This window comes from Wyeomyia smithii, chromosome 3 (genome assembly GCF_029784165.1).
Source record: "Wyeomyia smithii strain HCP4-BCI-WySm-NY-G18 chromosome 3, ASM2978416v1, whole genome shotgun sequence".
In the NCBI taxonomy this organism is placed as follows: Eukaryota; Metazoa; Arthropoda; class Insecta; order Diptera; family Culicidae; genus Wyeomyia; species Wyeomyia smithii.
Genome location: NC_073696.1, coordinates 1,587,679 through 1,603,455, shown reverse-complemented (window position 1 = coordinate 1,603,455; position 15,777 = coordinate 1,587,679). Strand labels below are relative to the sequence as shown.

The 15,777-nt window shown below is 38.5% G+C and overlaps 1 protein-coding gene across 9 annotated transcripts in view; it reads left to right on the top strand.

The window, feature by feature from the left end:
• LOC129732598 (stress-activated protein kinase JNK) overlaps window positions 1-15,777 on the top strand; it is a 131,226-nt gene that overhangs the window by 27,494 nt on the left and 87,955 nt on the right. For 2 of the 9 annotated variants that reach the window (XM_055693597.1, XM_055693592.1), the window contains exon 1: window positions 8,266-9,093. The exons of 4 other annotated variants lie outside the window; for them this stretch is intronic. The gene's annotated coding sequence lies outside the window, so the exon portion shown is untranslated. Of the gene's footprint in view, window positions 1-8,264; window positions 9,094-9,158; window positions 9,412-15,777 lie in introns of those variants that run through there. 3 more of the 9 variants (XM_055693596.1, XM_055693601.1, XM_055693598.1) reach the window with 3 other exon arrangements.

Below are 15,777 nucleotides of genomic sequence, written 5' to 3'. Positions count from 1 at the left end.
CAGCATTTTCTGTACATTAAATAAGTATCATTTTTTTGTAAAAATATTTCAAGTATTTGGTATGGGTTGGAATCGTACACAAATATGCAATAATTTTTGGGATAGAACTTGACGTTATAATAAAAAGTCATGCGGAAAACTTCGAGAACGAACAAAACTTTGTTGTTTGTTTTCTTTCAAGGTTGCCTTTTATTGATTGACAGTTGGCTCTACATAAAATGTATTATGTTTTTCGGACCACATCCTACCAAATAATGTATAAAAACAGATTTAATTTCCAATAGTGATTTTGATTCAAATTGTTTTGATTCAAATAGTGAAAAATGAAACATTATCATGTTTATTTTCAGTGTACTATTTTTATTGAGTGACTATCAATTAATTAGAAATTAAAAAAAAACTCTACAACACTGAAAATGGTGGCCAAATATCTCCTAGTATGAATATTTTCGAAATTCAGTTTTATTTTGCGTCCATTATTTGAAACTTTTGAAGTGTGTCCCCCTTACAAAACATTTTAACCAATCACTCCCTATTGATCGAGTGATGACTGGTTGCCTCGACACGCTCCCAGTCAGGTATTATGTGCTTAATAAAGGTAATTACCTTCCGAAGATTAGCACACTAAATTTCACTAGATTGTAAGTAACTCTTGAAAAATGAATTCCAATGTTGGGAGGTTTGTAAACGTTGAAAATTTTTATTTTTTATTTTTCATGTACAACGCACCACAGCTGCATATCAGATGTTCCGAGGTTTCGCTTACCATCCCACAAAAGAGACAGGATACTCACTCGGATAATTCTCGGTTATGTGTAGAAACAGAGCACCCACTTCTTGAGCGCTAATTGCTTTTTTGTAATGTATGCTTTTGGCGTTATTACCCTCTACTTACCCGTTGTTCCTCCCAGTATTTAAGTTCCACTTTATTGTACAATTCAGAACGAAGAATGCACTTCTAGACAATTTTTGACGTACATTTGTAGGCACATAGAGCCTTTAATACTGCTTGACTCAGAGAAAATGGAAAGATTCGCATGTTTATTACTTATCTTTATGCAAACGCTCACACATTCAATTATAGCGTAAATCTCTGCTTGGCCATTCACCCAAAGCTGCTGATATCTGAACTCCAGGACCGAAGATTCTCGCACCAGTTTTTGAACCGATTGCCACCGAGTGGAGAATACCATTAACCTCTGACGTACCATGTAAACCCCGCACTCATGTTTTGTGTACCTTGTACGGAATATCGCACCTATCCATAGCTTTTATCTATTCTCCGTTCATACTAATCACTGGCCCTCTCTTGGAGTATTGCAATACACTCAGATGACCGAGAACGTTAATAATAAAAAAAAATCCCGCTTCATATTATCCAGTTGAATAATCACAATTGAACTTATTGCCCAGCCTATCGCCAGAAATCATTGACATACGACAGACTGTCGTAAGATTACGGTAACCTTGCGGTCGTATCTTATACACAAACTCTTCAATTTTTTTTTTTTTCGATTAGGTTGTTTTCCATAATGTGACCCAGAACTTTCCCAACATTGATTTCTGTTTTTATTTCCCGTTAAAAATTATTTCATTTTGATTGACTTTTTTTACTTTGGTTCCAAATTGTGGGGAAGTTCATTTCGATTTTATAATTTACCTTCTAACCTAATTCAATCAAAATCCAAAAATAAAACCAAAGGTTAATTTTCACTCAAATGCTGCTGAAGCCCGCCTTTATTATCATTTTTAAGTACTTGTTAAACATTATTTGTGATTTTACTGAAGCCCGTTTGAAAGCGAACTTGGGCACTAGAGGGTTAAGCATATATCAGATGAGGGGAGCATCTAGGTAGGAAAATTGATTGCGTTGTATGGCTTTTCATCCCGAAACTGAAAAAAGTTAACCCAGCCACCCGTCACGTATGTTTGCGCTTCGAATGCTATCGAAAATCATCTCAGCAGTGCGGACTGAGGTATACTTCTGTATACTCTCACTTGAGTGATTCATCACTCCTGTTCCGCTCAACTGTGGTAGCAGCAGTAAAAAGCAAAGCCTTGGTGCTACATTTCGTATCGGAACTGGACCTTCTGTTTTACTATACAAAGACTTTGCAGCCGACTGTTAAGTGTACAGGATAATGGCGGGCTAGCGCTACGATCCTACAGTCTCTCCCGAGCCGGGACTCGAACATACGACGACTGTCTTGTTAGGCCAGTATCGTACGTCGAGACCAGCCGTGAGATGGGTGTCAGCAGTTAGTGCATTAATTTTTCTGCGAACGGCAGAAACACAGCACAAAACAGCAGAAAGAATTGTGGTCTAAAATTTTCTACATGCTGAACAAGAAGCGAGCGATGAACATTCACTCTGCTCATTTCACATATTGAGGAGAGAAACGAACCTGATTAACAAATAGAATAAAAAACAAAGCGCTTATATAGGATCCTTGTGGAACTTTTAATGTTACTTTACCTGGTTCAGGAAGGTGTCCTATTCATGGAATCCTATCCTATTTATTAAGTAACTTCTAGTAAATTCTTCTCTCTTTAACGGATACAACCGATTTGACTTTGTAAACGACTTGTTGTTGTTGTTGTTGTTGTTCTACTCGAGGCAACTTTCTGTTTTCGATGCTTTTTAACTTTCTTTACCATTCCATATTTTTCTTAACTCCGCCCTCTTTCCAACTAACTGACGAAACCTTGATATAAAAAGTACCATTCAAACATTTCGCCTCATCATTTTCATTCCAAAACCGTACCAGTGACATACGGACGCTCTAGGTGCTAGCCGTTGAAAGGAAGGAAGGCAAAATAGTACCGGTCATCTCGTGCCAGGTTTCACCCGTAATGTTTGCAGCTGTTAGTAGTACATGGTTACTGCAAAGGTACTAAAATGGCTGGAATTCTGCCCGGAATAACCACAGAACAAGAGTCATCGGCAACTGGCACCTTTTGGTGCCTCAAAGTGTTGTAATTGAAGTGGCTAGTTGAATTCGTATTTGCTGCCTACTGAGAAAGGAAGAATACACCGAATTCGCTAATTCTGTTTGTCTTGTCATTACAAGCTACGAACAAATGCTTTTCTAATTTGATTATCTGCGAAGTGGAGATGCAAATATAAATAAGGTTACATTCATTTATTCTATGTATATTAATTATCGTTCAAAGCGCTCTAAAGGGTGTCCACGATGGAATTGCCACACCATGAAATTGCTCTAACTTTTTAACCGAATTTAATGAAAATTTGAGTGGATTTAGTTCATAGTGCATTATTTATATCCTGCAAGTTCTAAAGTCCTGTGATCAAAACTCGCGGAAATGGAGTCGAAAGAACAGCTCGTGCGTCATAAAATCTTGCGCATTCATCACGAGAACAAGGATCTTTCGCATCGTTTCATCGTTAAAACGTTGGGAATCGCGAACTCCACGGTGTCGCGAGTGATTAAGCGGTTCGAGGAACGATTGACCACCGCTCGGAAGCCCAGAAGTGAAGGAAAAAGTATTCCGTACAACACCAAAAATCACAACCGCGTAGTTGGGGCCTTCAACCGAAACCCGAACGCCTCCGTTCGGGATGTGGCTAAGAAGCGGCACCTAAGCCGAAACTTTGCCCAAAAGGCCAAAACTAAGGCTGGGCTTCGAACGTTCAAGTTGTAGCTCAACATGCTGACGAAAGTTGAATACTGCATCATGGACGACGAAACATATGGGAAGGCCGACTTCAAACAGATCCCCGGCAACCTGTTTTCACGGCCAAGGATAAGCTCAGCGTTCCGGAGCATGTCCGCACTCAGAAGATGTCCAAATTTGCGAAGACATTCCTGGTTTGGCAAGCCATCTGCACGTGCGGGAAGCGGAGTGCACTTTTCGTCACCCAGGACACGATGAACGGACAGGTGTACATGAAAGAGTGCCTCCAGAAGCAGCTGCTTCCTCTCCTGAAGGCTCACAACGTCCCAACAATCTTCTGGCCGGATTTGGCCTCATGCCACTCTTCCAAGGACGTGCTGCAGTGGTATGCGGACAATGAGGTCAATTTCGTGCCGAAAATGTTGCCCCATCGAAAAGTACTGGGCGATTATGACGCAGCACCTTCTTGAACAACCTAAGGTAGTAAAGACAGTCGAAGAACTGAAGAAAGTATGGGTTTACATGCAAAAAACGGTTGATTCACAGGTTGTGCACAATCTTATGGCCGGGGTTAAGGCCAAGGTGCGGGCATTTGCGTATGGACTGTAAATAAAATACGATTAAAATGGTAAAATGAAGTTTAATAGTTATTTTCCAATCCCTGAAAATTTGATGGCAATCGGATGAAAACTCGAATTTCGCGAATCAATTTTATGTGTGGCAATTTCATAGTGGACACCCTTTAACGCCTCAGCAAATAAAAATACACTGTAAGATAACAAATATAGAAAAATACCGTAGTCATGCGTCATGCGGTCGTGTCTTTGATACCACCCCTCTACTATTTCAGAGCTGGGATTGGGGAGACTATTTCAGAGCTGGGACCATCGTGGATTTCAAAAAGGTGTATGCAGTCGATATTTGGCTTTTGGGTTTTATCTGGCTCTAGATTATTTTTTTTAGATTTCTATAAAACAACTAATTACAGGAGCCGGAAGTCGTCATATTGGATTTCAAAATTTCGTCTGGGGTCGATTAGTCATGATAGGTGATATTTGACCATTTTTGTGGATTCGATCTTTAGTTTTTGGGCATCATCCGGGATCCGAAAATATATAAAATGAATAAATTTTATAACGGCATCTGGGGTCGATATTTTGCCTTCCTACTTCATTATGGATCTGAAAAAACTCTTATTGGATTATAATTGACCATTTTAGACTGTTTTCCAGAAACCAGAAGTTATCATCGTGGATTTCAAAATATGGGGTATACCGATTTTCAGCCTTTGTAGATCATTTCGGATCGGAAAATATTCCAACTTCATGGTGTCTGGATGTTGTCGAACAGTTCTAATTTGTTGAAATCTACGTTCGTTCCTTAGTAAAAAGTAATACAGGTCGGACTCGATTATCCGGAATTCGATTATCCGGAATTTTAGACTCGATTATCCGGAATTTTATTTTTTTGGTGTCCGTTTACAATTTTCGTTCCAAAATTTTGCCTTTACCATCCCTTCTGGCATATTTGTTACCATTTATGTCACTTTTGGCATGTTTGGGACCTGTTGAGTTATGTGAATTAAGTGAAAATGATCAATGTCCAATTTATTTTTTTGCTTTGATTATTTTACCCCTTTTCGCCTCAGAAATAACTTCTGGTTACTACACTGAATCATACAAGAAAAATAAAGAAAAGAAATATTTATTTTATGTTCGTTAATCGAAAAATTTCAGTTTTTTTGCGTGATTCGATTATCCGGAAAAATCGATTATCCGGAATGAGATTTTTTTTTGATGTTCCGGATAATCGAGTCCGACCTGTATTTGATATTAAACTTAATTGCATATATTATACCACATTTGCTCATATTTTTTTAAAATTCTAACCCGATTTCTTATTTCAGTTTTTTGATAATTCCATTTATAAACTCGATTGCTCTCATTTTGATCTGAATCCCATCGTCATTTTATGATCGTTAAAGAAGATTTTTTTTGTCTTCAATTTTTGTAGTTTTTCTCTGTATTCGTCTAATCTATCTATTTTTTTTTTGGTTTTACTCGGGATCCAATATTAGCTCTTGTTGTTTTGCATAGAAGTGTCTATTGACTGATTCGTTGGACTTCAAAATTGATATATTTTCTCTCCCTCCCTCTGTATGTAACTCTACCTTTCTGATCCCTTTCATGCTTTCGCTTTTTTCCGTTTCTCTCTTTTAACATGTTTTTTTCATTGTTAAATTAATTCTCTCTCTCTTCTACTTGGTCGCACACCCCTAGACCTCTCGTATCGTCTTCATTTTAACCCTCCACTCTAGTAAGTGGTTTATTCAAACCACTTACTACTCAAAATCAGCCATCTACTAAACCCCTCCTCCATCGCCCATACCACCCACAAACCTAAAACTGGATGTCGTCATTTCGGACACCAATTTTCGGCTTCAAAGTGTTCTGGAAATATAAATATTAGGGAGCATTCAAATACTTTCATCAGATTTTCACAGCTATCCAGAAACCGGGAGACGACGATTTTTAAAATGGCACTGGACATTGCTTTTAGTTCCTGGATTTAATTCCAGTTTGTGATCAATATTGGAGAGTATTTGAACATTTAATAGATTTACACAGCTTTGCAGAAACCGAAAGTTGTGAATAGAATTTCAAAATTGCGTTAGCCATTTGCTGTTTCTTAGGGATCAGCATTCCAGAAAACGGAAGTAGATATCGGATTCCAAAATGGTGTCAGATATCGGTATTCAATCTGTGAATGTTAATTCGTTTTAAAGTGTGTCCATATTGTTTAATAGAACTTTTCTTTAGTTTTATGGTTGTATAAAGTTTTATAGCGCTTTTTTAGCTGTATCAAGTACTATAAAACTTTTTTAAAACTAATATTATAATATTTTATAAAACTAATCGGGATGGCATCATACTGTCATGATTGGTCTTTTATCATGATTCCAAAAATATCCTTATTGCGAGTAAAAATCGATTTTCGCATATCTTCAGAAACTTGATTTCCTGTTTCCTCTCTTGGGGGAATTGTTGTTTTTTCACAGTTTTATACAGCTTCTTAGAAACCAAAAGTCGCCATCTTGGATTTGAAATTAACGTTAAACATCATGTTGTGGTCTTCAGAAATCATTTTCTGACCTCCAGACACTACCCGGGGCCTTAAAGACATCGAATTTATTCCAAAAGTTCCCAAAATGCACGAAAATTCTGCATCCTCCGTCTTTTGTGATTGTCCCTCCCCCTGTTTAATTCATCTATGACCACCTTCTTAGTACTAATAACACGAATGCCAAGTTAAGTGAAAATCGACTCAGGCATTCGAGAGTTATGCTGAAACATACATACAAACTTGTCTTTTGAATAAATAGATTTCTTCCTATAATTTTGCGTATAAAAATCAAACCTTTCATATTTTTTCTATTGATACTCTACCTTAAACTTTAAATTTGCTTAGTCAATATTAGGGCACGTTTCAGTATTATCGACGAACTACGGCCACACAAAACCGATTAGTAGAATAAAATTTAAAATTAATTGAACCGATATATTGAAGCTAAAAAATTAACGAGTAAAATTAGAAATGTTCAAAAATTCGATACGTTCAAGCCATATTTTTATTCATTCGTTTTTATTTTTGTATTAATTAATAAGCCCAGTTTTAGCGTATGATTTGATTCCGCTAACTTAACTAGCGTTCCTATGCTTTAGAGAATCTATTTTTCCAGTTGCGTCATGTGAGATTAGATTAATATTTTCCGGTTTACAACGTTCCTTGGCGTTCTTTTAAAAAACAAACTGTAATTCTGCAGCTTAATTATGCGTACAGCAAAATCAGCTAGTAATCAATCGACTCTGTGAGGTTTCCAAAAAAATATTAAAGAATGTGTAAAACAAAATATTTACAAAATCAATGTTTTTCCGAAAATTTTTTAATAAACGCTATGAGAAAAAAATTACAACGAAATGCTTCTTTAAATTATTGAAATTGAATTGAAATTGAAACACTTTTCACAAAAAAAATTCAACTCCAGGAACAATTGTGTGACCTAAACATCAATTTCAAGGTTAATCAAAGAGCAATCCTTATTCCCCATCGGAAGACCCCACTCGATATCGATTCACTGAACATCAAATCGAATCAAAATCCTGCATCACTAAATCTGGCACCCGTGCCTAAACCCACCGAGACAGAGTAAACCTCTCTGACTGGACGGACACTGGCACACAACTCACAGTACAATTTTCTCCCGATGCCGGTCCATACAGCCCGTCAGAAGAAGTTCGAACAGAACTGTTGTCATCCGGTACAGAACACTTCCAGCTTCTGGTGGCCCCAATCTTCCTCCCCCATTTTCAGTTCACCGCTGAATCCATAAAGCCTCTTGTATTGGTAGCAAATTAATGGTTTGTTGCACACAAACACAAATAAATGCAAAAGCAGCAGCAATACACCCGAATGGGAGGGCGCATGCGCCCTTCCTTATTGTTATCCTTTTTGTCATCTAATGTCAGTCGACTTGCTGCGTAGGCATGTGTGCCAATGTTCCACTCGGGCACGAACCCGATTCGAAACTCGGGCTGGCAAGAATCTGAACTGAACCACGAACCGTGGATCGGAGGAGCCTCTCAGTCGCAGAGTAGATTCGACCCGTTACGGATTGTGTTTCAGTTTTTGGTGTACTTCGACAGATTCTGGAAGAAAAAGGGTTGAGTTTCGGGATTCCTGTTCCGCACATCTGCTGCTGCGGAAGGGAAGAAGGCAGGGTCGTACGGTGAAGTGGGGGTAGATTTATGAGAGTTTTCCCCCATTCGTGTGACGGTAAGAATGTCGTAAAAGCCGCCGCGCCAAACCGGTTTGCCTGTGAAACGATCCTGCGGATTTAGTGAAGTTTAAAGTTACAGTGTGAACGAATAAAAGGATTAGTATTCTTTCTTTTGGCGAACATTTGCAGTTTTTTTCCGCTCCCGGATCTGAATGATTCAAAAGGTATTCGCCCTGGGGGGTAGAAGTGCTAGAAAGTGATGTAACTTTTGAAGTTTGCTCGTGTGTGTTTGTATGTGTAGAGGCTCCGAAATTTCTCTTGAACATTAGCGTCGCAATCAGCACGCTTTATGTAATCCTTGCTGGGGTATGTTTAAAGGTGAAACACACGCTCAAGAACAGTGATCTACTGAAAGGATCAACGGTTTCCCTTCCTGCTTTGCACTTAAGCAGCATAAACTCGAGTGAATGAATTTTAAAATCGTGCCATTTCCACCATTCTTTCATTTTCCTAGTCTGCGCTGAAAGTGAAAAATCAATTTCCCAAGCATATAGCCACCAAGAAGAGGTAGAAAAGCTTTATTTAACAGAGAACGTGCCTAACTGTTGGTGCTTGAAGAAAAAATTATTTCCACGGAGTGTTTCCCGCAGCCTACCGGCGCACGCAAGGGAGAATAAAAGGTGAGCTGAGGAAAATTTAAAAATCTAGTCAATATTTGCAAATCATTAACGATTCACAAGAAATCAAGCCGCGAGCGTGTTAGTGGGAGTGAAAAGTGAAATTAAAAACACCCGAAGCAGCAGCCCTCTCCCATTCCCCGTTCTTGGTGGTAGCCAGGCAAAAAAAAACACTGCTAAAGGCACCCCCGTAAAGTGGGACGCGTTTCGTCTACCCGGAAGTTTGTTGTTCCCTTTCTGCTGTGTTTCTTTCCCTACACCTTGCCGCCGTCGCGCCAATACGTAACCGGCGAAAAGGGCGAACGCTAATTCTACGGACCGGTAAGAAGCATTGTGTGTTTTTCTTTTTTGCATACAGGGGAAACTTTAATTTGCGAAGGGGGCCGAGTCTACCGGTTTTATGTCCGCCTGGAAATTGGATGTGTTTTTGTTGATTGGCAGGTTGGGTTTTTTATGTTTTTCTAGGCTGTTTCATTACGAACAGTCCAAAGTAGCACCTGTTCCTAAAATTATACCACGTGAGGTTGGAAATATCTTCTAGCATGTGTGTGACGTCAATAGATGACGTAGACGAACTTTGGAAGTTATTTATTTGGATTTTTTTTTTTTTGTTCATGGGATTGGAAAAATCCTCGTTGCGCGAACCGAATGTCTTTATCCTGTTCTTTGTTAGCTGTTCATCGAGCAGCTTACCAGGAAAAGAAATATTCACTCCAATAAGTACAGAATTTCGATTTTCATCGGAACGAATATCTCACACACGATTGATTATTTTATTGAAGAGTATTTTTAAGCTAGCATTGTTTTTAAGATGATAAAGAAAAAGAATATTTTCAAAAACAAGCTTCTGGGTAATTTTTAGAAGTATTCGTCGCTTCTTATAAGATTTTTTGCGTCTCAATTGTAATTGAGATAATTTCATCATCATACAATTGATTTAGCCAACAGAAAATGATTTGAAATAGTGTATCAAAACATGATGTTATCGTTTTGAAATTATTATACAACTTTTACTACGATGGTTGGTTGTAATTTCGGCTGAGCAGTGTTCAATAAGTAGAACGATCTGGTTTTTTACTGTCCGACGTTTCATCACTCATCAGTGACATCTTCAGGGAATTTTCCCCTGTTCCACTTATTCAAGACTGCTCAGCCGAAATTACAACCAACCATCGTAAAATTCCCAACAATCGAACTCTAATACAACAATCATAACAACTTTTTCTGGTAATAAATTCGCAAACTTGCCAACCAATCCAAAGTAGAGTATCAAACATATTTTTTAAATTTTGAAAAAGTTAATAATAAAGCAACTTAATTTTTTTTCTGAAACAAATTAGCTAGTAAAAATTTAAGCCGTCATTGAAAATATTTCAGTCTCTTTCAGCATCACACGGTAAAAGTCCATGTGATGGCGGCATACACAAAGACACACATATACAAAGAGAGCTCAAACTTTTTGGCAGCCTTTTTTCGAACCTCATTGGATAAACTTATTCGTAGAGAAGAAATCATTTTCATTCCACCCTATTCAAGTCTTTCGCAAGCTTTGAGTGGCTTTTATGTTTTATGTCTAAACCATGGTTGAATTAAACTTTCAGTTATATCCGCATAAAATTATGTCAAGGATGTTGAGTTGTAATGACCCATGAAGTTATCAGTACCGTGGATTAGAGTGAAGTTGATCACCAAAAGATACTCATCTAACAACACAGGGTAATGTTCACTTGTCCTCAAATATAACTTTTTCAAAATTTGCGTACATGTCAAAGTTAACTCTTGAATGCCCGGAACAAGTTTATGTATTTTCGAAAAAATCTCTCACTTCATCAAAATTAAATCAAATTTCGTCAAACAACTTTCCTGGAAACCTGCAAGGATGATAAAGATATTTCGAGACCCCTCTCTTTTCTGGAAAGGATGGGTCCTAAATAAATAAAACACAAATAAATAAATAAATAAATAAATAAATAAATAAATAAATTCCACTCGAGAAATAATCAAGCAAATAAAACCAAATTTGGCATGTGGAAACGTTCAGTGGTACAAAATATTTCCATTGTAGATCGACACTCCTTCCTCTTTTGATAGGGAGGGACACCCAAACAAATAAAACACCAATTTCTGCACTAAAACCAATCAGGCAAAGAAAATCAAATTTGAATAACTTGTATGTTCTTCGTGATTGAATCTAGTTTCAAGTTTGTGTTTTCGCGGTAAAGATAAAATTTAGCAAAAAAAAAAAAGATTCAAGTTCAAACAACGCATCGCGTTCTAGTAAAACAAGTACGAACAAATCAGTTGAGAAATGACGTAAAAATTACGTTGAGGTCCAAAAACTGGTATTTGGACCATAACTTTGAATTTTAGGGAGGTTTTGAAAATTTCTAGTATGAGAGAAAGTTACACTCAACAAAGTCTACAACCTATACTAGGTTACTTCATAAGTATCAATCGTTGTTGCACAACATAATCTAGCACACAGGAATTTCGTCAACTACACGTAGTACAGTACAAGATAGAATCTAGCATGTTGTTGGCCTTGTAATTGTGATGTGCTATAATCGAGTAGAAAAACAGTGGTTTTGCGCACTTACACCACTCACTCTCAATACGAATTGCGTTGATGAATTTCTTTCTTGCTTTCTTTAGCAATACCGCATACGGTGCAACGCGCGTGCTGTTAAACCAAACTGTTGCGTAGTTTAGTCAATGGTCAATTCGATAACAACATTCGCATTGTTCTAAATCGCATGACATGAACAGTAGGCTGCCAATGGGAATCAACTTTTCGAGTTTCGTTTGGTGATGGGTATCATAAGTTTTGTCTTCTCGAAAAGAGTCCCCATGAAAGCCTCCTTCCCAGGAACAGCTTTAGTCACAAAATTTCATTCTCACAGACAGGCTTGGCTCATCTCTTCGAAGAAACACTACCGTGTACCGTGTGTATCTTTCACTGCGCAAACAACTACTCTCACACTGCTGAGCAAAGCTACGCACTTGCTTGAAGAAAGCAGCGAATCGTGTGTATCTGTGGAGCTCGCAAATAACACCGCTGTGGAATCTAAAATATTTCTCCAGAGAAATAATAAACTGGTGTGATCTTTCTCACACAAAAGGACACTACGCTCACAATACACATCACTGCAGTACTTTTACTGTATGTCTCTTAAGTAAATATCGAATCAAAGAAAAATCTAGGTAAGAAAGTGTATTGCGTTGTTTATCTCGAAACTGAAAAAAATTATCTAGCTGCCCGTTACGCATGTTTGCACTTTAAACTCTATCATATTGATCTCACCAATGTACTTCGCGACGTTCTTCTGCGTATTCTCTCTAGAGTGATTCATCATACTTCTTTCGCTCAACTGTGGTGTAGTCAGCCTATAAGATAGAGAGAAGACGTAGAACTCACCGTTGTGGTAACTGTCACACCAAAACGGTGGGTTCCCCCGCCAAAATAAGCTTTGCGATGTTATTTTGCGTGACTTTTTCAATATTATATGTTTAGGGACCCAAACACATCTCACGTAACAGGAATGAAACCGTATGGCAGTAAAGCGTATTTCAAACATGTTTAAATTCGATATGTGTTGGAGTCACATTCTGATTCGGAACTTGACCTTCTTTTTACTATACACAGACTTCGCAGCCAACTGTTAAGTGTACAGGACCATTGCGGGGCTAGCGCTACGATCCTACTAACACTAACAGTCTCTTCCGAGTCAAGACTCGAACCTACGATGAATGGCTTGTTGGGCCAGCATCGTACCTCGAGACCAGTTGGGCAGGCTAAGCATTTGCAAAAAGCGCTATTTTCGACTATTAGGAAGCTTTACCTTTTCGCTGATATGAAATAATTTGTTTTTTTTTTTAGTTTTAGGAAAAAACTGCTTGAGATCTAAATAAAATCTAGCTGGGATTCGAAAAACATTAACAATTCATTTTTTTTTTAAATTGCACCTGCATACAAGTTGTTACGTAAACTAGAAAGTCCCTTTTTTCATCGCAACTTGATTACAATACTTTGCGTCGAAACTTTCGAAACTTTTAAGGCCTTCCAGCCGTTTTGGTGTGAGTGACTGTCATGGCGTCTCTCTTTTCTATAGGCTTTCTACTGTGGTGTAAGCAGTAATTGTGGGAAGCTCCGTAGACGCAAGGTTACAGAGTCCACTTTGGTGAGCGAGTGGTCGTGGGTTCGAATCTTACTAGAATCAGGCCATTTGGTTGCTAAAGGACTTTAGCATGGGTTTATTCTCAGGTTTCCCACCACGTACCCTTCCTTTGATCTGAATTCTACAGTACCTCTGTTAACTCCCCTTCTTACAGTAATAAGTCTCTTTTATAATAAAACTGGTGTGAGTAACGTATGAAAGTTCTCTCCAGGGAATTGTAATTGGACGATATTGTTAGGAAGGACAGAGGCTTGGTATAGTAGAGTAATTAGTTTGAAACGAAAGGGTAAAACTTACACACAAGCACGGATATGAATGATAAGCGTATCACTTACTTCGATAGTGCTACCGCTAACAGCGTGAAGTGCGGAGTACAGATAACACCTGGCCAATATCACAATAGATTTAATCTCTGGTCGCAGTGATGAGTCCACACAGGAAAAATAGCAGTAATTGTGCTAGTTTCACAGCGAGCAACAAAGACACAGCACAAAGCTGAAAGAAAAGTGTAGTGCAAAACATTGCTACACGCAGCTCTCTTGCTGGACTAAAAGTAAACGGTAAATATTCACTCTGCGCATCTCCCACATTGAGGAGAATACCAAGCATGCTCATATATTTTCTCGTTGACACTAGACACCTAGTTTCCCATGAGAGAAACAACGACGGCCGCATGATAGCGAAACTAGTAGGCGAGAAGTTTCCTTTCTTGGTCTAGGAAAGGAAATTACCCCCTTCCCTTCTCGGTTCTAGGAGACAGAAACAAAGCCAAATAGTTAGAGAATGAGAGGGAGGAAAATCGGAAAGAAAGTTTTTTCTCTCCGGGGTTTGAGAAGGTCAAAGTTTCACTTTTCTTGCCGATATCGAATTTTTTAGGCCAACTGCAGCATTTTTCTGCGGAAGGCGCCTTGTTTTTAGCGCATCATAGTGAAATGCATGAATCGTCGAAATTCTTTACAGAGTCGACTTTTTAGCAGCCAGGAAACTTTCAAGCGAAAAGACGTTCCCAGAAAGTTTTTTTTTTGAGAAGAATTTTTTCGAGGCAACGCCAGATCTTAAAGTTTCATGCATTTCTAAGACACTTGGTTTCAAAACAAATCGATTTCAATAATTGCTGTCCAATTTTTCCATCGGTCAAAAAAGTAAAACTTTGACACCGTTGAGGCTTCTTAGCCCGAAGTCCTGAAATGAGCTGAAATTTCGCATGGGGATTCTTTCCGAGAAGACGAAGCTTTTGAACCCTACTACTAACCCAAATTCGAAGGTTAAATATTTTCCATACATGCAATTTTAGAAGAAAAATTGGAAATAATTATTTTCATATACAATTACGCTGTTACGCTGGAATATTTATAACTAGTAGACCAACCTTAAATATTTATAAAATACCAACCAAAGGATTCACAAGATTTTTTTTTTCTTGTAATATCTTCAGCTGTTATTTTGAGTTTAAGTCCACAAGTCCCTAAGAGAGTCCAAAATTATTATTCAACGATATTTTTTATTCATTGCTGAATGCCTCTATTTCTGCTTCTTCTTCATTGTCCTCTTCTAAACCTTGACCCTCAACAATAATTAGTGGGTGCAGAGCTCGCAGATCGAATCAGGTCGAATCGGTGCCGCCACTTTTGGGGCCACCGTGCACCAGCTTATGTGACCAAGTAGATCATGCCTAGGAAAACCCATATCATCTACATTCTCCGTCATATCCAAACCTTCGAACTTGTTGGAATAGGATGCACTCGGATATCCTCCGCCACCGTTTTTGCTCTCACGCTCATCTTCCGCGCGATGAGTTTCATTCTTGTAATATTCGGGGCCGTGGCTTCGCTACTGTGTGTCGTGAACGCGTATGTTTTCTATGACAATTAAGGTCAGATCAAATCAAGTGCTCGTAAAATGAATGACTGTAACGCATTTTGGTAGATTTTTATTTTCGAATTTGTGACTTGGAGAGGGTTTCAACGTCATAGCTATGATGTTGCGCTAGGGGTTTCTCAAGCATCGGAACCGAACTTCCCAATGGTAGAGAATCTTTCCTGGGTGACTTTGATGGAAGAGCTGAAAATTCCGACTGGCGTAACGTTGCGACATTATTTCCAATGTTCTTCATTTGGTGGCCATTTTGAGGTTCGGATTCGGCTGCATGAGGTGGACCGGAGCTGTCCGTTTAAAAGATTATTAAAGATTTCGATTGTTTCAACTATTTCGAGTGGAATTTTCGTGGGTCGTTTAGCTGTCTTCGGGAACAAGGCGGAAAAGTCCGAAAGAAGGTTTACTTTCGTCGGGTGAAATTTCTTTTGTTACCATTCCTGGACAGAATACATCGTCGTTTAGAAAGAAGTCATCGTCGGTGATAGTCTGAGACTATGAGAGGATTTCGTTGGTTGCAAAATGATGACACGATCAGATGTTGATTCTTTACCCATGCCTTGATTCGAGAATGGTTTTTGACTAGAGCATGCTAGCTGGCTCTAGCGTGCTACTAAGGCAAGGATTTGCTATCATAGCT